The sequence below is a fragment of the Haliaeetus albicilla genome, chromosome 5, assembly GCF_947461875.1.
Source record: "Haliaeetus albicilla chromosome 5, bHalAlb1.1, whole genome shotgun sequence".
In the NCBI taxonomy this organism is placed as follows: domain Eukaryota; kingdom Metazoa; phylum Chordata; class Aves; order Accipitriformes; family Accipitridae; genus Haliaeetus; species Haliaeetus albicilla.
This window is the reverse complement of record NC_091487.1, coordinates 35,142,713-35,166,468: the sequence shown is the minus strand read 5'-3', so window position 1 is coordinate 35,166,468 and position 23,756 is coordinate 35,142,713. Positions and strand designations below refer to the sequence as shown.

Here is a 23,756-nt window from a genome sequence, read left to right as displayed (position 1 = left end):
CATATATTCCTTCTTTTGGCCCCCACTTGATGCTTCGTAACCATTGCACCTGCATTTCACATATTTGCAGCATATCTCACTGTTAGTCTGAGTTCTCACAGGCCAAGCACAAGTAACCAGCAGATCCATGATTCTGAGTAGGAGAGTGGTATTGCAGCTGGGGACATGCTAAATGCCATTTCCTAGCATCTCAATCAAGCTTTTGCTTGTTATATGATCTGAAAGTCCAGAACCGTATTTATCCAAGACCATAACCTCCTCATAACCTGCCCTCTGTCCTGTGACCTGATGCTGTCACACCATACAGTCAAGATGCCACCATCACAAGAGGTTTGTGTTCAGTCACTTTCTGAACTGTTTACGTTTTTGCAAACTTTGCATGAGTTTTGCTGAGAAACCATTTTTAGTGCTGTTCTCTTTGAGCTACTGAGTTCAATCAGACATTAAAATCAAAGCAAAGCTTGAGAGCACAGTAAAGCGTGGAAGGGAAGTTTCAAAGGATTGCTCAGTCAAGCAAGCTACATAGTTTTCCTGCAAAGCAAAATCTCAGAATTTTCAACTCTGTAGTAGAAAACCTGGGCAGGGGGTGGGGGCAGAAAGGAAACTAAAACCCAAACAAACTAGCTTCTTAGAGTTCAAAGTAGAAATCATGTTTCTCAGTCACTGCTAGTTACCATCACTTTGTCTTTACAATCATAACCAACTGAAATGCTTTACTAAAAGAGGCTGCAGTTAATATTGTACCCAGAAAGAGGAATTAGACAATATTAGGGCTAGCTTTATTATTAAGTTTGTTATTAACATTATTAAGGCTAATTAATCTAGGTCTATTACTAAACTGATAAACTTAAATTACTTTCAGGACCTGAAGTGATATCTTTTCATGGTGCTATACCATGCCAGATGGCCACAGCAGATTCCCACTGGGGTGTTCCCTATTGTGTGGAATTGACATGTTTTTAAGATATTATAGTAACTAGCCAGTATCTGAGTAGTTTCCACACAAAACCAGTATCAGCCTACTAAAATTCTGAGTTTACTCCTGGAACACAGCACTGCCTCAATCACAGGCACGTATTTTTTATTTTTTTTTTTTTGTTTGTTTGTAAAGGTTTTTAAGTGTTTGTAATTCATGGTAGTTTGGATTTGAAGTTTTTGGTAGGAGAGTTCAAGGTTTGTAAAACACCTGTAATGCCAATTTGCAAATGATTTGGGAGACTCAGATCAGTTATTTAAAGCATTTTTTAATTTAAACAGGTATATTTATTGAAAACATCTAATTTAGTCTCTGTTTTCTTTCATTGTCATTTGCAACTTTCACTGTCTAATTTTGGGGGTTTTTTTACTCTTCTTTTGGTGGAAAAGTTTAACAGCTGGCAATATCAGCATTCTCCATGGTGTACAGAATTTGTCCTGGGGAAATACTAAAGGTAGGACAAGTCTCTTGTGGTAAGGGTAGTATAACAGGACAGTTGGTCACCTTAAAAACAGTGCCTGATGTTCACATCTTGTGGGGTTGGGTCTGAAGTCTCCATTACTGTGACTGCACCCAAAGCTGTTCGCGTTCAGTAAGTAGCTTAGCTTTCTAAAGAAACGAGGCTGATGTGACAGCACACTACGTCCATCTGCAAGGTTTCCTTCTTCTCCCAGCAACTTTGTAAAGGCATAAGGGCCCAAGTTCATGAATATGAATAGAGCAGTAATGAAGAGAGACCTAAACTAGTGCTCCCACTGAGAGAAAGGCAGGCAGAATTCAGCCCATTGTAGCCATTTACAGTGTCAACAGCTAAACATCATGCACCCTTTACAGGGAGCTTTGAATTAACCTTAATAGATGTGGCCATTAGAGTCCCTCAGAAGGAACTGGAAGAGTTGGGAAGGGGACAAAGAATTGCCATGGGAAATGGAAGGAGCTGAGAAGGGGGTGAATTGCACATGGGTGCTACAGGCTGAGAAGAAGCAAGGCTTCTTTAGCTCCCCTGATCATTGAATAACTGCCTGGTTTTGCTCCCAGTCCATATAAATGATGTGAAGCTTTGTGGCCTGTGCTACTGCAGGAGGTCAGAGCTGATGATGGTTCTCCCTGCTGTTAAAAGCCCCTGAATTGTGGCTGTTTGGTCTCTTGCAGTTGCATAGAAGACATAAGAAAGCAAAACAAGGTGATTTTGGATTGGACTAATCTTTGCTCTTACTTCTATAGCAGTGAGGGATGTTAGGTCAGAGCAAGTGTTTTAGGGTCATTGCTTTTTTGGTTGCTTTAGAAGGCCTCACAAGGGTACCTTAGCAACGGTGTTCTTCGCAAAGGAAAGACAATGCTAACACCATGATGTTAACCTTACAAGGGCTGACAGGCATGCCAGTTAGTGCCATATGTGATTTTGTGAGGAAGACAGCTGTTATCACTGGGAAGTGTATTGAGATTACTAACTCTCCCCGAAACAGCCGTCAGCTGGTAAAGACTATTGGCAGTCAAACTTGAGTGGACAACCGAGTCTTTATTTGATACAGCAAGACAGACATAATGGATGATACCATATAGACTACTTTTTCTCACTTTCAAATTTCCAGCTTTTTGTCTCACAACCAATGATGCTAATTATTAAAAAAAAGAAGTGATATTTTAAGTAAAACTTCCAAGAACTCTTAGCTGATAGGCAATCTTAGGCATTGTTAATGGCTGCAACTCTGTGTATGTCCAGACTGTGCCAAATGTAAATAGATTCTCAACTGATCCAAGCTGCAAATGCGAGCATACATACTCTGACACCAAAGCAGAAACTTACAGAAACTCACTGTCCAGGAGCTAAGAATCAGCCCCCCCTACCTTTTAGAAAGTCTGTGGATGGATCGCTGGATGTAGTTCCTCTGCCCACTATATTGTCATGTGTCTGCAAATAAGAGATCCAGTTCTCCAGCAAATAAATAAGAATAAAGCCCTGCATTTCTGGAGGTTAAGTTTGGGTAAGTCCATTGTCTCCCTAAATTTCTGGGCTGGCCTCAAGTCTCCAGAAGGAAAACTGGGCTAGGGAGAAAGGCAAAGCAGTTCAGAGTTAGGGTTTATTCCTGGCATTAACACAAAATCTGTATCTAACCCATATCTAACAAATCAGGTATTTGTTTCTTTGTGCTTCAACTTCACTGCCCATGAAAACAAAGCTAATAGCTCCTTACCCATTCTCAAAGTGCTTAGAGAATTAATTTACATCTAAAGTGCTTTGAGACCCTATGACAGGAATCATTACAGAAATATGAAATGTTCTTGTTATTTTTCCAGGGAAATAAAAGTATCCAATCAGTCAGCCAATTGGCAAGACACTTCAGATGCTTTTGACTGTGGATATCTCTGTTTTCCAGGCTTCAGAAGGGTATGTCCAACACCTGATAGCTAGGTTTGGTTTCCCTTCTCTAAAATGAATGATAGCTGTGTTTTTAAACAGAGATAAGGGGAAAGGGGACAGTGAAGGATAATGGCAGCAGTTTGGGCTGTCTCTTTTGGCTTGGCCTCAGCCCTCTTATCTCACCTAATGGCAGAGTGAGTGCCAATGTTTATTTGGCCATTCTCATTCACCAGCTGCTCCTGTACCATGGTGTTTTTCTTCCCAGATGGCAGCACGATGTTCCACGATAAAACTGACACAAAAAACAATGCAAAATTTGTCTAAGAGAGGTTCAGCAAGCATGAGAAAAACAGCTGATATCTTTCAGAGCTAGCCAAGTTGCCTGACCTTGATGCCAGAGTAATTATGGTCTGATTTGAACAGAGGGTAAGAAAAGAAAAGCCACCATCAGATTTATCAGGTATGTTTCTGGAAGAGGAAAAAAAATATTAAAACTCCTCCCCACTTTTTGGCTCTGTGACAAAATCGATTGCTGCAATCTGAAAAAGCTCCCAGAAGTCCCATATATTAGCAGGTCTTGCGAACTATTACATGCTGGCTAATTAATGCCCTTCTAGATACATATTTTATTCAATTATACTGTGATCTCATTCAAAGGAACACTGAGATGATATGAACAGCTGTATTTTCCTGGGTTTCTTCTTTCATTTGTCAATATTTAGAAGTATTGAATAGAGGCTTAATACTTAAATAATATTTATGTTTTTTTAAAAATAAATATTCTCTCCAAACTCCTAGTTAAATTATTACAGAAGAGATGCAATGAAATTGTTTGTTTTATTAATCTAATCTCTCTGAAAGCAAGATATTTTTTCCCTACCAGACAGTACATACATGTATACAATACTTTTTGTCCTGCCTTAAGATCTAATGATTTTAAAATCTAATTTAGAATTATGCTTTTTAAATGATCCTTAAAAAAATAACCAAAAATGCTACTTCACTTAAATGATGAACCCTTCCAAAAAATCTCCCTTTTACATCTTGCAGTGGCAATACACTGAAATACATTTTTTTTCTTGTGGATTTCCTATCTTCTTGGGTCCTATTTTCTGATCTTAAAGTCAAGTTAATCATGTCAAATTCTGAATATCTGTAGATATGCATGTGAGGATCCAGGTGCAAGACTAGGATCTTCGATTATAAGTTCTGCAGGTAAGAGCTTCTTCAGCCTGGATGCTGAGCCCTTTTACCTGCTCCACAGATCTCCTACTCACCAGCTAGTCCAGCTTGATGCTCACTAGCAAACAGACGCATGCACTCACATGGCCATCTGAATGGCACCCCACACTGGTGGGTCACCCTGAATGCTAGCACTGTCTGATAGCCCTGCCTGAACCCTGGGCCCCCTACTCACCCGCTATTTCCCCAACAGGTTTGCTAGCAAACTACACATGTACGTCCCCCACATCCACCAGATTTGGGGAAGATACAAACACTTCTCCCTGCCCCCGTGATGGCACCAGTCACATGGGCTATGACTCCAGCCACCAGTGCCAAGAAACCTTAGTCACTTCACTCATACTGGTTCCCCCAGTAGCTGGCACTCGGGACACACTGTTCCCATCTCAGCAGCTGAGGTCCCCACTTGCTCCAGTTGCAGGTGCCACAGGTGAGGGGCACCTACACCCCTGGTCTGACTCCAGTTGCTGGCACCAAATCCACTCTAAGCCTGTTCCCCCAGTAGCTCCCACTTAGACCTTACAGCACACACACACTCACAGGGAACAGAGTGAGATTACACAGAGAGATAGTTAAGTATTTCATAATAGGAGAGGAGAGACTGCAGTGATCAGGTGCAGGGCTCAGTCAGACAAGCGTACTGAGCAGCAATGATGTGGCAGGGCCCTTTTATACCCCTTTTGGTCTATTCCACCCTTTGTTCCTCCCCAGTCCCCTTTCCCTAAACATTCCTGCGTGAATTTTGCATAGTCCCACAGGACCCCTCTCAAACATCCCAAATTCTCCCGTTCAACTTGTTTCCTCCTCCTCCTCAGTTACAAAGTCCAAGTTGCCTCCTTCTAAAGTGATGCCTGGTGGTTTCTTAATGGCTCATCAATTAGTGACTGGAGAATTTTGGTCTTTGGTACTGCCTTGTTATCCCTTGTCTGCAAGGTCTGTGTCTCTGAGTTCTTGTGATACCTTTTTGTATTGAAAGGTCCTTGACTGAATAACCTTAATGAAGCAGATGCATTCACCTTCCCAATACCCTCACAATTGTGACTCTCTTTCTTTTGAAGACAGATACAATTTCCCACATGCTGCCTTTAATCTTCTTGAAACAGAGCCATTAATAGCTGCCCTCTTCTGTTTTTAAGGGAGCAGTGAGAATCAAGTAAATTGGAAGTACTAAAGTCAGAAAAGTAAAATTAATGTTTTACTTAAATAAAATACTGTGCAATAAACCCCAATTATTCTAATGATAACTCAAAGATCCTCACCCAATTTTTATATATTTTGGTCCAAACCCCTCAAATTCCTACTGTTAACCTCTTCTGCTTCACCTAGAAATCAATACTGAGGAATGCTGAAGAGGACTGCAGGAGCAGCGAGCCTGCCAAAGGAGACCGAGCCCATGCTCTGCCAATTGCTCCATGGGTACTTGTCAGACAGCAGTGGAACAGTTCAATGTTTCAGTTTCTGCTCGTGGCAGATTGCAGTTTAGTAGCTCCAGACAGCACAGCTAAATGTCACAGTGCTCATGTTTGGTTCACATGTGGTGCCTGAGCTAGGCATCTCTAAATGAAAAAAACCCATGACTTTTTCTCATTTGAGTTAAAAAGGCAGAATTTTTGTTGTGGAAATGATAGCAGTTACACAACTTTACATGTAGCCTAGGCTTTATGAGAATGACAGAGAAACTTAGACTGTGGTTGTGTGTTCTCTTCTGGCTCCATCTCTGCCAGACAAAGAAGTGGCAGTTCCCACCTGATTATCACTGCCCTTCCCTTGATTACCCCTGTCCTCCTCAGATCTGCCAAATGAGCAGTCCTGTGCCAGAGCACTTCCCATTCCTCTTACAAGAAGTTAGCCGATGGAGCTATCCTGGTATATGATGGAGTTCCTCATGCCAGTAATTTAGGTGATAGATCTGAGGGACAGGTAATGCGCAATAAGAGATAATAATGAAGAGACTGTAGAAACAGCGCTCTTCGGCTGACACTGGGAAAAGATTGATTGTGTCAGTGTAGATTACAGGAAGAGTTCATTTACCGTGATGGCAAAGAGGATGACGTTATCTGAGTTGTGCTAAGGCTTTCAGCCTTGTATGGCTCAGAGGTAGGTACTGAAGGTTTGAAGCATTAGCAAACGTTTTCAAAAGGTGCTAGGGCTACAGTTCCTGGTTCCTGGCTTTCCAATTTACTGACTGTTCCCCAGGCTAGAAGGAGTTACATGGGAAAACTTTACTCTCTCTTTCAGTTTTCTCTAGTCACTTTATTTGCAGCAAATGCCAGTCAAAACACAAAAATTACAACAAAAGCCTCTTTAACATCTCCAAACTGAGCTTTTGTGAAGAGAACAAGCACAGACAGGTCATCGCAGAAATCACCATTCCTGCAGTGTGACTTCTCTAGCAGTAAAGAGAAAAGGCCATTCCCTTTAAAAAAAATAGATTCACTTTGCAGGTACTTTCCTTACAACATCTGTATCATTAACTTTTACTTATAAGATTTCTCATAAGATTCGCAAAGCCATCTATGCAGGACCTGCCTGGAAGAGTACTAGCCTCAGTCAGGTGTGTTTGAGCACTGCCACCCAGTTATGTACCACAATTATGTACTACTTCAATCACTAACACCTAAGTAAAATGATGTAGATAGAAAACACTGAATATTTGCAGAAATCTGTGTTTCAAGTACAGAGATATTAAAAAATTAAAATAAAGTCTGTGAAATCCTTGGATTATCACCTAAATCTGAGTATTGCCTTATATAATAAAGAACAATGCACCAGTAAGAAAAAAGGCTAAATTCATCAGGTAGATTATGCATTTTTTGTTCCATTCTGTTGCACAGCTTTTTATGTTTTAGTGATATATAAGATATCAGATCCCTGACAAAAAAATCTCCCTTATATATTCTCTAGCTGTACTATTTCAAATTAATGGTGATATAAACCAACATAACTTTTGCCACCTCTTGTTGTTGACTACACTCTGGACCGAATATTTTTAGCCAAACATTGTAAGCTTTTAATCTTGCATATCTTTATCAATGGAACAAAATAAAACAATAAAAAGTCAGCAGAGTAAATAAAGTGCAGTTTCAGACTATTTGACGTACAACAGCCTTTCCTGGCTTGCTAGCCTCAAGGAGGGGTGTTTTACCATACGATAAAATGTGCATCAGCTCCCTTTCTAAAAGCACATTCTTCTTTGGAGGGCTGACAAGGGCCACTTATCTTGTGCTATAATTCTGTCTGTGCCAGATTCATAAATGAAGTGGTATTTCACCCTAGACTAAGTGAGTGAGTTAGATGTACTTTCCTGGAGGAAAATCAAATATCCTAAGGCAATGAAAGAGTTAAGAAGGTCATAGGATTTGCCAAGCATCATGATGTAATTCTTTGAGTCTACTCATCTCAAAATGACTTAAGACTCCGGACAATGTCCTTTTTCTTGAGATTTCAACAGGATCAGAGGACTGTCTCTATAAACAAGATGAAGCAGTAGCTGACTTAATGAAAACTTTGTGTTAATTCAGGAAGTCATTCTAAGTTACTGTGGATTTCTTAGATTGTCAATTCCTTCCAATACCAATGAAAATCCTTTAAGTAATATTAAGGTTTAGATCACATTTATGCTTAAAAAAACCCACTGTGTAAAAACAACTTCTGACTCAATTGATCTATTCACTGGAGTGCCAAAAATACAGAGTTTTTTCCCCTTTTCAAGTCCCTTTTCAAGTCCCTTTTCAAAACTGCTCGTCAAAGGAAAAGAACCATAGCAGCTATTGTGGCTCATATATCATTGGAATTGTCAAGCAGGAGCTAAATGTAACTGGTGTGTTAAAAGTCACCTAGTGAAATAACCTTTAAAGCTGCATATAAAGCAGACTTCAGTTTCTAGACTGACAAAAGATTTGTTTCACATCAACATTAACAAACATGGATTTTTTTTTTTTACATAGACCTCAAATTAATCACTGTTCTATTAAGTTCAGATATGTAATAAAGGAGATTCCCTTCTAAACAAGATTTTGTTTTCCCTTTTCCTAGAAGACCCTTCCCAACTTGTATTGCATTAGCGCAATTTGTCATAAGATGTGCTGAGGAACAGAGTTTATATAGAGAAATAATTATTTATTTGTTATGGTTTTAATCTTCTGTGATCACCCATGAATGCCGACTGTAAACTTGGTATCCAATCTCATATTTTGAAAGTAAAATTATTGATTATGCAAGCAGAAAGTTATTATAAAGACAGTTACAGATTCAGAAATATCTTCGGTAATTTATCTTAACACCACATGTGTGTTTTCTTTGTCCTAATTTTTACAACATCTCCACTTTGATTCTATGCAAAATGGCTTTCTCACCTTCTTTTTATTTCACATGAAGCACTCAACTGGTCAGAGTTGTGAGTAATCTTTGACCCCTGTAGAAATCTGAAAAGTCTTGAAAGGTTCCCTTAGGCCAGCTCCTGAATGTGTAACTCCCAATTCCTGGATGTTTCACAGCACACAGTATATGCTCACAGAAACTTAATTCAGTTGTCAGAGATCAGGATTTCCAAGTTTTGGTAGTAATTACATTTCTGAGCTCATATAGCAAAATGAATGAGACATAACATCTGTTTTCTGGTTTCTTAAGTAAACTTCTATCGAATGAATTCAATCATTGATTAACTGTTCAAGCCAATGAGACATCACATTTTTCAAAGTCAGAAATTATTACAATTTCCATTGAGCCTATGATCTAATTAGAACTGAGTGGAAAATTATTTTTTTCAGCCTGTTAAAATGCTTGAGATTCCAAGAATTTTCCCCAAACCAAGGAACGCTGCAACAGCCTTCCCAGTGGCTGAAACACCCAATCTACTGTATGAAAGTTCAAAACCCTCTTTCTCTTAATTCAAATCAAAGAATGTGGGTTTCCCACATCTTATTGATAGCCAAACCACTAGGAAGTTAGCTATGACTCTCCTGGTTTTGATCTGAAATGGCAACATAGTGGTGGGGATAGGTCATGACTGATGTGGAGTCTGGGAAGCAGGATTGATTTTGAGGTTTGAGGATGGAGCAATACTAATTATTGGACAAGGGAATTCAAATTACTGTCCTCATTTACTATAGGGATATGAGAAGGGACTAAAGTAGATTAAAGCTTTGCTGAAAAGAAGGGTTTGTCACAAACCCATCATTTCTGAGCTATAACTACCACACTTCTGTATTTTCTAGGAATTGTTCTTTCCTAGCTCCAACAAAATTTTCTGGAGATGGATTTCTGATAACTACACACCATGTCTGGCTTTATGAATCTCCTGCAAAAACCATTCTGCTTCCACAGGATGATCCTGCATCTTCTTGTAGATGAATTTTGATCAGAGTATCTTCAGTCAGTTTTGCCAGCTTTGTAAATTCCTCACAATTCTGATGGGTTCATGGGTGATCTTGGCCAGTGAGACATTAGTGCCAAAATCCTCATGGACTTCACCAAAATCATAATTTCATTTTATTGTTTTATTAAAATGTCAGATCTGGGAAACTGTGACTTAAATGAGATTCTTGGATTTCATTCACTCCAACAAAAATTTGTTAGGCCTCGCAGTTGCCAAAATAGATTGAGAACATTGACACTTAAGACTTTGAGCCCAGAAGATAAGTAACCCTCCAAATGTAATATTTTTGTAAATGTGGTTCCCAAAACAGTATCAATACTTTTGGGTGGTTGATCAAGATTTTTGAATGGTTGGAGAGCCAACATTGCCAGATCATTAATAGCAGAGGGCAAGAAGTAAGGGTGATGCAGTCAAGCACTCAGTACTAATCAAGATTCAGTGTTTTAAGAACATCAAGCAGTGTAGATGAAAGTAATACTAGTTCCAAAAAAGTGAATGCAAGTTTTGCTAGTCCCTGCAAAATCAGCAGATCTGACCCCCAAACCATCTAATTCTTGCAGACACTCAGGAAAATTTATAGAAAATCTACTTGTATCTATGGGATTGAACGATTCAGGCCTCTGACACAGAACTGGAGACTATCAAGAATTTTGTATTGTCTGAAATATAAAAGGAAGCATATCTAGTCCACCTGGCTTTAACTTGTCAATTCTAGATTACTCTTCATTTCAGGAGAACAATTTCTAGACAAACAGATTCCTCTGAACAACTTCATGCTCCTCCTCACGGGAATGCAGCCCTTTGAAAAAAGCTAATGAGAAATGGGATTATAATCCTGACTGACTGAATAAAAAAACCTCACAATGAAGGCATGTATGTTTAATAATTTTTCAATTTATGTTAGACAGACTAAAACTTGGGACCACCTTTTTTTCCTTTTTTGGCTTCAGAGGTAGTTGCTGAAACACACTGCTCTTGGTCTGCGAGCAAACATTCCCGTTATTCCCAGTTTTTAAGGGCTGAACTGCTTGTTGAGAACACAGATCCACTAGTAATCAATGTGGCCTAAAAAGTCCTGCTAACCTCTTAACTTCAACCTTTCTAGAGTGTTCTTAGGCCCGGAATAAAAGTATTTTTAAAATGCTAATGTACTCATAAATAAATGTCTAGGTAGGCACCAGTAAATTCTCCTTATCAGAACTATCCCTTTTGTTCTTTATTAGTTTCTGCATTGCTTGAGGAACATTTAACTCTCTCTCAGATCCCTGACAGCATCATTATTTCTCTTTCCAGCTATTGTCCGTACTACAGAATGGTCATGTTTAATATTTTCTGGTTTTACCTAATACTAGCTAACATTGCCATATAATAGTCCTCTCATTCTCTGGCTTATTAGCATGCAAAGCCAAGGAATATTTCAAAAATTGCCACAATACTAGCTACTTGGAAATAGTTATGGTAAAGATCTTATAAATAATTTTTGATTAAAAAAAAGTGCTGTTGCAAAGGAATATCAGAGCAGGTATTAAAATTGCTCAATATAATATAATGTGATAGAATATGATATAATATAATAAATATAAAATAAATACTTCTTGCTTAGCCAACAATGGTTTGTGACTATTACAAATTACTTCTCTGTCTCCTACCTGCTTACAAAACTCTGCCTTTTTTGCTCCATACTACCTGGCTCTTCATCACATTATGAATAATACATTGCATCCTACATTATAGGAAATGTATTTACAAATGGAGTCTAACTGCATCATCAGATGTGCAGTTTGTAACTTTGCATTTTAGAATGAGCTAAATGATTGAGACCACTTGAAAGCAACTTTCATTATTTATGTTACAGTCAGCCTGAATTTGACTATCCTCTAAATCTGTCGATTTGAGCCAAGTACCGGTCTTTACTGTACTATTGATTTTTAAACAGTACTGTCCATTGATTTAATTGGAGAATCCTGATTAAAAATTGATGTGACAATGTGCCCTATTGCCCTCAGTCTGCATATAAAGCTAGTACTGATGTTACGTCTGCAAAGTTACAGTCATTCATATTCAACTGCTGTTCAGCTAGCTGTAGTTAAAATTGCAACTCATGCTTTCAGAGATAATACCAACAGCAATGAGCAGCTACAAAGTCCATTCCTTTTATGAGAAAGGGCTGGAAACAGATGTCGTAAGCCATATTCACTTCCTACTACAATCTTCATACTTTTACTTGTTTGAAAAAGATCTTTGATTCAAACATCCCTCACAGGAACGGAGGTTGGGACTCAGTAGGACTATCTGCTAAGGAAGAGCTGAATCATTTATCTTTTGGTCAGTGCTGGTATAAACAAAGAAACAGAGGTTGGCTTGTGTAGAAGGATATAAGAACAGCTGTGAAGAATATTTAAGGCCCAGTACAAAACTTGCAAAACAATCCCTTGTAGTTTCTTGTTGTATTTGTTGAGCATGTACTTTTAGTACAACTTTTCTTTCCGGCAGTGACAATGTTCCATTAACTGAAAGGTAAAATTTAAAGAAAAAACACTGTCCTACAGATGCCCTCTAAATCAACAATTTCTGCTGATTTTTGTAATGTCCTTGGCAGAAAAATATTACTTAAAACTTACATTAACTACTTTGCTAGCTGCATCTGAGATTCACTCTCACACAGCACTACTAGCAATAACTCTGAATATATTTCAAGATATCATAGATGTAAGTGTTACTGAGAGAGAATAAATGAGAAGATAGATTCTTTTATCTTTATAAGGTTAAGGACCCAAACTAAAAACAGAAAGGGAACCAGTAGAAAAGAAAATTACGCTGATTGGAGTATAGCTGGTCTGGACAGCCAGAAACATGGATGGAAGTATATTACATATAGCCAGATGGCCCAACACAGAGATATCAGCTAAACTTATACAATCTCCACATTTGTACCTGTATATTCTTAAAAGAAATGATTTTGACCTTTTACTGCATTGTAGATTTTGGAACTAGACCTTAGCTAGTGTTAATAAGTGAGTCCCTGTACTATAGAAAGCCATAGAGACAGTATGACATAACTATAACGTTCAATTTAGGAGAAAATATTCTGTGAAATATGTTTTCCATGCACATATGCATTCTGGGTATATTGCCTTTAAGCATAAATACTTCTTGAAGCATCACAATCAAAACCCAACACTAAGAATTTAACGGCAAAGCATGAACTGATTGTATACGCAATGTTAATACTGAAGTACACCATATAATAGGACTTCATATGAAATACAATGCCTATTCTGTGGGCAGATTCCGTTTGTATAACATTCACCACAGGATTCCCATAATTTGGAGATTTTGTGCTTCCCCAAAAGGTTGTTTTAAAAACAAAGCCTGCTTGCTATTCCTGCAGTATACCAAAAGAGGGCACCTAAAGCTTTCAGTATAAAGCCCAAGGAACTCTGTCGGAACTTGGATTACTTTCCAACAATATTTTAGAAATCTTTTCCCACTTTACAGCATACTAAGCAGAAATATAAAGTCTGTCACTAGACAATGAGATATAACATGCAAAATATATATAGTTACTTTTAAGGGTAAATGACATTTCAATATATTCACATATCCACATTATTTATAGATTATGCAGCCAGAAAGGAAAACTGTGATCACCTAGTCTGACTTCCTATACAATGTCCTGCATTAATTCCTTTTAAAATGAGATCGTTTGTTTTAGAAGAATTTCCTAACTTGATATTAGAATTGCCAGTGTTTACAGACTCTAAACAATGCATTTAAATAACGCCAGTGACTTAACCTTCATTATTGAAAAGGTATCTAAAATTCCTAACTAATTTTTGGTGTCAAGTTCTTAGTGTTGGGTAGTTCCATTAACTTTCAAAATTTAGCTCCCATTATTCATTGTAGATAATTAAATCAAAATCAAGCTTGCAGTAAGGTGCACAGTTTAGGACATCTGGAATACTTCTTTAAAGCAGTGAGTAACAGCTGGCTTGGCCTAATGTATCTAGTAGCTGAAAGGAACAAAAAGTCTGTCTTCTGTTTGCAGCTTGACTATTTGCCTGTAGTTGAACCTTAGGCAATTTATTGTACTATGTAGAGCCTCAATTTCCTTGTCTGCAAAATGGACCTAATTTTAGAAATTCTTTGGAATCCCTTAGCAGAAAGGCTGTATGAGAGACACACCAATCATACAAAGTTCTTTGTTGCTTTGCATCTCCCAAATTGCTGTCATTAGTGGAGTTAAGTCCCAACTGGAAATTCATGCTACCATTTAGGTATTCTTGGAAGGATTAGAAACAGTATTTTCCTTTTCCAGGAGGGACAATGTTACTACTAAAACAAGCAGAAGGTCTGTTCATATGTCCACCATGACCCTCTAATTTATCTAAGAGTCTATACCTATACTTCTGACTGCAGTTCTATACTTCTGAACTGCAGAAATGGCTCAACCTTTCTTAAATCTTTAGTTCACTTAAAATTTGAGCTCCAGGCCTTGAATGCCAGCCTTGAATACCGAGTCCACCTTGTGCCATGAAGATGCAAAAGGTTGTCAGGAGTCAAATTCTGAACAGGAGTGTTTCCTAGTCAGGCTGTGTGTATGCACGAACAGTTCCAGAATCCAAACTTCAAACCCCATTATTTCACTGGCTGCCTCACACCCAAATGCCCTGATCTTATACATATGATCCATGCTCCTGTCATCACTTTGCAGATGTCTGTCAGAGTTCGAATCATTACTTTTGGTGTTCTTACATCTAATTGTATATGCATAAGTGGCTACTTGTTTGCTTGTTCAAGGCCAAATCCAAATCACAAAATTTGTTCAAGGCCAAATCCAAAGCACAAAATGGGCTTTTATGAACAGATTCTTAAAGATGCTGGTGGCAAACAACAGTTCATTGTTTATTTTCCCACCCTGGCACATAAATCAGCCAAACTAACCACTTGCTGCCCTTATCAACACCCTGGTGTGTCTATTTAGGAACATCAGTATCTCCACCTCATAATTTATCTATGGGAATACAATACAGAAAATAATGTAAAGCATGGAACAAGAAGTAGAAGCAAATATGCAGTTTATGAAAATTGCAATAAAATTCACCAGACGTAATTGGTGGCAGGAGACAGAAAAGATGACTAAGCACCATAGCTCAGACTATGTGCAAACTTCTTCCTAGCAGAGAAGAGCGGACTGTCTGGTGTCAGAACAGCACCATGCATGTGTACTATCTATGCAATCACATTAGTGCTGCTGTGGAGTCAGGCTTAAACATGACAGGCTGTGTGATGTGCCTACAAGTTTTAGCTTGCTAGCAGAACAGAAAGTAAATTCTAGAGCTGTACATCTTGCCCTTGCACAGAGATAGCAAAGGGCTCGCTTCAGAGAAGGAATTAGGCACAGGCACTTGAAAACAGATCTTTCTTGAGTCAGATTCCAAACTTTGATAAGATTCAATAATTGCCTTGTGAAAGTTGTGCCTTTGATGAGTTTCAGCAATTATTTTGTTACCTGCCTGTCTATACTACATATTTTCCTATTATATAAAAATAAGAACACTTAAATAATAAACTGCTTTGAGCCATGAAGAAAATTTGTTTGAAGTGCAACAGTTTTATCTGCAACAATGTATGTTATAATAGCAAATATCACCAACGTACAAGACTGTATTATACTTTTCATATTGGTATAGCCATTAAATACAATAATTTGCATTTAGCAGAAATCCTCAATTATAAGTGGCTTTTCACTAACTCTGGTCTATCTAGAGACTGGAAAGGTATTTCATGTGGTTATCCTTCCCAGACATGTTTATTTCAGATGCAAAAATGCAAACCACCTAATTCCCAGGTAAAAAATTAAATTAAAAAGAAACAAAGGTTTTATTTTCTGCTTGCCTTTAATACATACATATGTGTATATATAGTAGAAAACAGGTGCAAAGTAAATATTCAACTGTAGCTTTAGTGTAGCTTTTTAAATCTCTCACCATTTGCTTCTTAAATTGGCTTCCTATGCCTGCCTCATAAGTAACAGAAAATAGACTTCCAACTGTAAAGATGTGAAATTTAATCCCCTATTAAGTGACTATTTTTTCCCATTCTTTAGAATGTGATTAGTGGTAATGTACTGCATGATAGGGAGTGCAAGAAAGAAAATATTTTTGGGCATCTTCAATAACTCCCTTTACTGAACCAGAGCTATTGTCCCCTAAAATATCAAGCAAGCACTGCAAAATGGACGTAAAGAAGAGCTGTCTGGAAGATATGTGATTAAAAAAGGGAATAAGACTTCAATTGCTTTTGATGTCTATAATTTCATGTTTCTTGGGAATTTTTACTGTTGTTCTTTTTTGTATCTTAAGGGTTTGTCTGCTGGACGCTGCTGTAGGGGTTTTGGTTTATTTTTTAAAAAGTCATTCAAGAATGTATGAAGGTATTTCCTAAAGCTGCAATGATAGTTTTGCTTTGTTACCTTTATAGCTCAGGTGGATTATACAGTTGCATTCAATAAAAGAAGCTTTGAGTGTAGGAAAGTGTGGAAATAGATATATCAAGAATATTATGTTTTGTTTTTACTGCTTATACAACTCCGGTTTTACAAGCCATCATGTTTGCATTTCTTTTCGGTGCCAATGCCCTTTGCAGGTAACTGACTACGGCATGCACAGGGAATTCACATGCTGAAAGGTGGGCTACCACATAGGCTCCAGTCTTGACCATCTAATTTTTCAGCTACTGGAATAAAAAGAACTTTTTCATTCGGGTTACCTGAAATCTAGATTATGTGCACAGACCTAAATGGAGCAGAACAGAGGGAGGAGCGTAGGAGGGTTGCAGGGAATGTATGCCTTTCAACAGTGCCAGGGAGTGCATATATAGTGGTGCAACATGCTCAAACATATGGGCCTACATTTGGATGCAACTGTTTTGGGTGCCCAAGCTGAGAGACCTAGAGAGCTGAAACTTCATCAGACCTTGGGAACTAGCCTCTGAAAATCAGGCCTTTTTATGCTGTCTCAACTTTTGCTTATAGAAGACACCTATAATCACCAGTCAGGTTTGAAGATACAGACAAGAATATTCTCCACTCTGGACTTAGAAAAATAAATGAGTGGAAAATCAGAGGTTAGAGTTCTAGATTTTCTTTGAATCTGACCCAAACCCCCAAAAGAAATCCCTACTAACTGGAACAGCTGAATCTCAAAAGTTTAACCTGGCTTAGGTTTGAACACTGCAGAGGACTGTCCGTGCATGGCAAGGGATGGATCTAAAGGAACCTTTAATGTTTTTCTTAGCTAGTTTTGATTACCTCTGACAAAATGCTTAAGATGAAATCTTTCTCCCTTGCAAGCCATTGCATGTGTTAATCAAACCAGTGTATAAATCACAATAAAATTAACTAGAAAACAATTATAGAAAAAGATATGTATAATCCTAAGAGTAGCTGTCTGAATACCTTACTACTACAGTCACATACAACGGCTCAAGAAATATGAAAGTGTTCTAGACTTTTCTTCAGTGATGTGTGTTCAGTATAAATTAGTTTGCTATGAAAAATAAAATGACAGCTTTAGCTAGATTCAGGATTTCTTTTCCATAGATTCAGTTCTTTGATCAAAAACTACAGTAGATTGAAGTTTTGCTATTGTCAACATATTGTACATACACAGCGTGTTTATTTTTGTGCACTTTTAATGTATTTAACCTTAATGTCTGCTTCTTTAAAGCAGAGAAACTGTGGCTCAGCATCTTGAATTGTCAAAGCAACCTATTGCAGATTTCTTTTTATAGATGAAAAGAAGCGTCCAGATGATGAATGCTATTCACAAAGTGATTGCTGTGGCAGTCATATCATGTCTCAAAGTACACATGGCTGTGTAAATAGAAACTACTGAAACTTGTACTGACATGTAAAACTTCTTCCATGGCATATGAACCTTTGTGTCACCTAAGGAGATTCAGCTGGAGCTCCTACTAAAAATGCAAGTGTTTTTATTTGCTTTTTTAATTGTTTTTTAGTATCACTTCATTGAATGGGCCAAAAGTGAGATACTCCTCTCTCCCATGAGACCCTCAAGTTTAACATTAGAAGAAGTTTTGTGACAGTCTAGTAAACCTTTAATGAGATTTCTTTTTGTGACAGACAGATGTAAATGTATCCCTCTAATCCTATCCTTTCAGGTCTTTGTCTGCAGATGAATGTTAATAATTAGTAGTTGCATGTGTGTCCCCCCCCCTTCCTTCATAAAATAGTATTCTTCATAAATTCATAGTCCTTTTTTTTTGTTTTCTCAAAGTACCAGCAGCCCTGACAGCCTCCCTTTGTTCTTATGTTTATAAATAATTTATAATGTAGAAATATCTCTTCTTAGTCTTAAAAAATAAACTAATGGTTGAACATAACATACTGCCAGGAGCAGATCTACCACTAGCTTTAGAAAGAAAAAAAAAAAAAAAAGAAAAGGGAAAAAAGCTTCATGCTTAACAAAGAGAGAAGGAAGGAACATCACATGGAAATCCATTTATCTGAGTGAACGCTGATTTTTGTTTGCAGATGCTAAATGCATCTGAGCTACCTTCATCTTTTGCTCTGTCTCTGCTTCTTTTCCAGACTATGCACCTCAGTTCACTCATAAAAATGTAGCTTCTTTTAAATGTTCTGAATACACAAAGGGCTACAGCATGGACTAAGTTATCAGCATAAATGTGTTTATACTGGTGTAGATGATTCCCTGGAGGAGTGTACCAGGCCTTATACTGACACTTCGTTGACGATTGCTGTACATGTTGTAGACGTACTGCTAAAGAAAATCTCTCATCTAGCCAAGACATTCAGTCTATCGTAAACTGCGTATGGACCAGCTGTTGGTGTTGGGATTCTTTCACAAGAATTCTGAACACTGTACTGCAGTGCCAGATACTTTGTCACAAACAGTTGCACACGCAACCTCAAGCTACAAAGAACAAGCACTCAAATTAGAATTGAAGTACACCGAGTTTCAGCACCTACTGAACGCTGAGGAGAGATCCCATTTCCAAATGTTTGTGTGGCTCTTTATTATTATTGTTTTATGCAGTCACAGCAGGAGCAGCGTCCACAGAAATGACTGGAATTATTGTTAATTAAGGCAAATACAACTGAACTTGATATTATGCTGTCTAGCCAAGTTCTACAGAGAAATCTTTATTTTGCTGTAGGTTAGCATATGTCAAAAGAGACGGCTTAAAAGTCACTATGCGATATACTGAAAACATATTCAGGTCTTTTTAAATAAGAGTGCTAGCATGAAATTATCCCTTTAGATAGGGATCTCGGCATTACCTCACATCACCTGCTAGGATTTTTAACCAAAGACGAGGTACCATATCACGTCCTGCCTCAGAATGCTCCCTATAGTGGTGACATTAGTGAGTCAATGGCTTACTACCGAACTGCTATGTGGCAGCATCCCTGTAAGCTGGGTAAGTTCAACAAAGACTCCATAATTATACACAAGCAAGTAATTTGGGCGCTACTTTGTTTTACAGGAAATGACTCCAGCTCTATTTTAACATACTCTATTTTAAATTCCCCACCAGGCGCTGATCCGAGTGTCCTCTGTAGGCGATATACAATATTCACCTACTCTTCAAGCATATTATCACAAGTAACTATGATTGAATCAACAGCACTACATAATTTAGGGATAGGAAGTGAATGGAAAAAGAATACCTTAACCAAGGTCCACGCACAGTAGAAGATGGGGAATTTAGGCAGATATGCAATACAGATGTAGGAATAGTTTTGACCTGCAGGGCTCAGCTTTGGATCTAGTAACTTAAAGGGGAGTTGGAGCCAAGATTTTAGTTTGATTTTGCAAGAACCAGGCCAGCTGCCCTTCGTAAATTATTCATTCTTGCTTTTGGCTGGTTTCTGACTTTGGAGGGTGGAATGAGTTTTGGCCAGAAAGAACACTCATGCAAAATCTTTTGAAATAACTGGTTAAGGAGCTTTCTGAATAAAAGAAGATGTCACTCCTAGCAGCTAAGAGATGAATCTGCTTGCACAAAAACAGCTTGGAAAGAGTGAGTTTAAATCTCTGTCAGGTGTCCAAAATCAATCTGAACCCCCTTTTTAGGAGTTTGATCTTCTAATCCTCCCTACCTTTTCTCATCCCTTGCCTTTAACACCACATAACAGGATTCTGAGCTTCTGTTAAAATACATTTTGTGATAGTCTGTAAATCTCTGCTGAGATTGCTGCTGCCTTCAGATCTTACAGGGTGTGATGCGAGGATTCAATGTTTTTCAGGAACTGTACATTCAGAACGGAATCCTGCTTGAAAAATCCCTGGATGCACATGTTGTAAAGAAAGCAGGAAGACAGACCTAAAATAGAGCATGCATCAAGACCAGAATTTCTTCCAAAGGTAGCACGCTTGTGAGGAGACATTTGAAAGCTCAGTGCAATCTCTTAAAGGAAACCTTTCAGGTTCCTGAGGGCTGCTCAGGATCAAGAGAGAAACTAGTGTCATGGGAAGGGAGGATGGGGTTGAAGGGAACGAAACATTTGATTGGAAAGAAGAGGAAAACAGAGAAGCAGGGAGGAGTATGAGATGGGTATAAAAGCACCTCAGACAACCATTTGACAATGGTATCTTCATATTTGCAACGCTGTGATGCTAGCACACAAGTTAACCCTTGCATGCTTTTGCATTTATCTGATAGCAATCTTCAACCTATCGCATCTTCATGGTGAAATATGTCTAATGATGCTGACATATTACTTTGCAAATTTTCACTAAACATCTTTCATGACTATATAAAACATCTTAGTTACAACACTACTTTCTCTTGGTTAAATTATTCCCCTGTTCTACTCTGTTACACAGGTAAAAACATTTCCAAATGCATTCATAACCTCTGCTCTGTTCCACTCTGAACTTTAGCTTGAATACATACCCCAAAACCCTAGTGCCTGGAAAAGAGATCAGGACCCAAACATGTATCCAGATGTCTTTTTTTTTTTTTCAAATTGTAAAATGGACTAATCAAAACTTCAGCTGTAACAGGCTTGATTTTTGTTGGTTTCAATACCTTGATCAAAAATTCTTCAACTGAGACCCTTTGCTGCCTATAATAATGTACCTTTATAGCACAGAAGCTGTCTGGCTCCCTGGTGTTATTAAGAAAATACAGTATACAAAAGCATTAAGCTTTAAACCATACAGCATGATTATTATGATAGCAGGAGATGTCAGGTGGAGACAAAGACATACGGATAGAACTGATTTGAGGCGCGTCATCAGAAAATAAGGGTGATGTGATCATAGTACTTAGAGCATATGCAGCAGCTGTACAATTCTACATGGCAGCTTCCATCATACCCTTCACATGAAAAAAAAAAAAAAAAAAAGAAAAGATTCTGAGTAAATGATGGTTGAATACAGAATAAATTGTAGTGTATGACAAGACACGTTCTTTTTTGTTTAATATATAAATCTGGAGCACTTATGAATTGATATTAATTAAAATAATGTATTTGCTTTCTTTCGACAGTTATGTCAGCCTCATTAAAAACTGAGTGCTAAATCTTCATTAGATTTTTCAATATTAAAATACTTCCATGAAATATAAATTAACATTTAACTTGTTGCTGGTCATAGTAAGAAAAAGGAGGGGGGAAAAAACCATTGGGATGAAATCCTGACCCAGTCATATCAATGAGACTTTTGTTTCTGAATTCAGTGGGGCCAAATAATTCCCTCCCTGTTGGCAACGAGAGGCAATAGCTTTCAATCTGAAGCAACAGCACGTCTCAGAAAGTATTCTGTTTCAGTCTATATTCCCGACTTGCATGATGATGGTTAAATTTTTCATAGTATCCTTGGTGACATAGGGGGAACCTATGTCCCCATGAGGGTAAAAAAGTTTATACTCCTGGGTAGCTTCGGTGTTTTAGGCAACCTTACGGTGCACCTTGAATTTGGACAATTCTACCTCATGAAAACACACAGTGGTGTTCTCTCTAGGACGATGCGAAATCTACTTTTCAGTAGGTGAAACCTGCAAAGCAAGCAAGTAGTTCATAATGTGAACACTGTAATTTATATCAGACAGCGGACTGTCACTGTTACGCATCTGGAGAGACGTACCCTGCCTGATGAACACCACAGAGCACCGAGCAGTGAGAGAGGGTGTCTCGGAGCTGCATGTCGTGAAGCTTCTCAGGTCTCAGCTCACTACGCAGCTTGTGCACGATTTCCCAGTGGACGTGAAGTTTAGGAAGATGGATAGATCAGGAGGGGAGAGAAGCTGAGCAGCTGCAACCCAGTTGAAGGAAACTACCATGATGTGCATATTCAGTCATAGCTGTGATCGGTGACCCCCTTACTTCTGCAACAGCCGCAGTCTTGAATGGGAGCAAAACCTACCTGAACGGCTGGAAAACTAAGTGAGAATCCTTCGAAACGGCCTAGCTGCCTTTCAGATGTTTTGCGCTCGCTGAAGGAGCTTGTAAGCTATTTGCGTTCCAAAAAGAAAGGCGACCTTCTAATTATGCTTTATCTGACTGGAGCTTGTTTGGACCGGGGAGCACAGCTGCCGCTCTCCTCCCCGGGATCCTGCATCGCCAAGCCACAAGGTGGTGGTATGGTGTCACTTGTTTTTTAAACAACAACAAAAAGAGGGTTTGTTTAATGAGCTTGAACTCACAAGCCTGCTCATCTAGTGAACTGTGACTTTTCAAATACCAACCTATTAATGTCAAAGGCAATACTGAAGGGAACAGTTCTGTTTGATTTAAAAAATACAGACAATGTGAAGTCCACTATGCTCTAATATCTATCACCTATGGGGCTCCATTCATGCCTAATGCTTTATTCAAGCTAAGACCTAGTTTTTTTATATCAGATTAATACATATCTACAGCTTTGCACCTTTCTATTTTGATTTTTTTATTATCAGGGCTCGCCGGGGCCATTTTCATTCCCTTACTATAGCATCTGCAAGCAGGTGGATTAGAGATAACTCTCATTGTGCTTTGTTTTCTCCTGACACTGTCATTAATCATTCCTTAAGCCACACTTCAACTTATAGTAATCAGGACTGGCTGTTCCCGAGCTGCACAAGAATTGCCTTTCACAATGTAATGTGAAATTGGAAGCGAACGGCTGAAGCCAGACGCTTCTTCTGCATTCCCCATCTATCTCATCATTTAGGTATTTATCCATCTCAGGCTTGTACAGGGAGCATCTCTCTCCTTCCCATGAGGACACAGATTGCAACAGAGGATCAGATTTGTTACCCAGGCTTTGGGCTTTGATTGTCCTCTTATAAGTTCGGGATTAAAGTGAAATTTCCCACAGGGCTATGCAGGATTTGCTAGCATTTAACTGTTTAACCTGGCTGTTTGTGAATGAGAATCCTGTGGTCAACTATTCCATAGAGAATATTATGGTAAGCCAGCTCTGAATGGCAGACATTTCGGTAAATTCCTGTAAAGACTGCTACAGTTGATTCCAATTAAGTTCATACCTGATAACAATTGTTTTCTTGTACATGATGAACGGTAATCTTATGATAAAAAACAATTGTCTAGTCTCTTGTGAAATACTCATGTCAGCTGCAGAATAAATGCAGACCTTCAAAAAGTTGCAGTTGTCTGTTTATGCTTTTAGAATCACCGTGCATTAATTTGTCTTGAACTAGGTCATATCTCTCACTACGTAGAAGAGCTGTATTCCCTTCTACCTTACCCAATTTTAGTAATAAGTATAAGCTAATAATGTCTATAGTAGCATGGCAGTGGAATGGAC

The 23,756-nt window shown here is 38.4% G+C and overlaps 1 long non-coding RNA gene across 1 annotated transcript in view; it reads left to right on the top strand.

Moving 5' to 3' along the window:
- Positions 1–3,336, top strand: part of LOC138685330 (uncharacterized) — a 63,229-nt gene extending 59,893 nt beyond the window's left edge. The window contains exons 3-4 of the long non-coding RNA XR_011324564.1: positions 1,366–1,430; positions 3,275–3,336. This is a non-coding gene — a long non-coding RNA (uncharacterized lncRNA). The remainder of the gene's footprint in view (positions 1–1,365; positions 1,431–3,274) is intronic.
- Positions 3,337–23,756: the final 20,420 nt, after the last annotated feature.